This window comes from Mycteria americana, chromosome Z (assembly GCF_035582795.1).
Source record: "Mycteria americana isolate JAX WOST 10 ecotype Jacksonville Zoo and Gardens chromosome Z, USCA_MyAme_1.0, whole genome shotgun sequence".
Taxonomy (NCBI): Eukaryota; Metazoa; Chordata; class Aves; order Ciconiiformes; family Ciconiidae; genus Mycteria; species Mycteria americana.
The window spans coordinates 16492462-16492969 of NC_134396.1; positions in this window are offsets into that span (position 1 = coordinate 16492462).

Sequence of the window (508 nt, forward strand, 5' to 3'; positions counted from 1 at the left end):
CCCTCAGCATAAGAAAGGAGGGCCACAAAGATGATCAAGGGGCTGGAGCACCTCCCCTATGAGGACAGGCTGAAAGAGTTGGGGTTGTTTAGTGTGGAGAAGACAAGGCTCCAGGGAAACCTTATAGCAGCCTTCTAGTACTTAAAGGGGGCCTACAAGAAAGATACGAGGGACTCTTTATCAGGGACTGTAGTGATAGGACGAGGGGTAACGGTTTTAAACTGAAAGAGGGTAGATTTAGATTAGATATTAGGAAGAAATTATTTACAATGAGGGTGGTGAGACACAGGAACAAGTTGCCCAGAGAAGTTGTGGATGCCCCATCCCTGGAAGTATTCAAGGCCAGGTTGGATGGGGCTTTGAGCAACCTGGTCTAGTGGAAGGTGTCCCTGCCCATGGCAGGGGGGCTGGAACTAGATGATCTTTAAGGTCCCTTCCAGCCCAAACCATTCTATGATTCTATACAACCCTTTATTTTTCTGTGAACTGAAAAATCATTAGAGTTCTG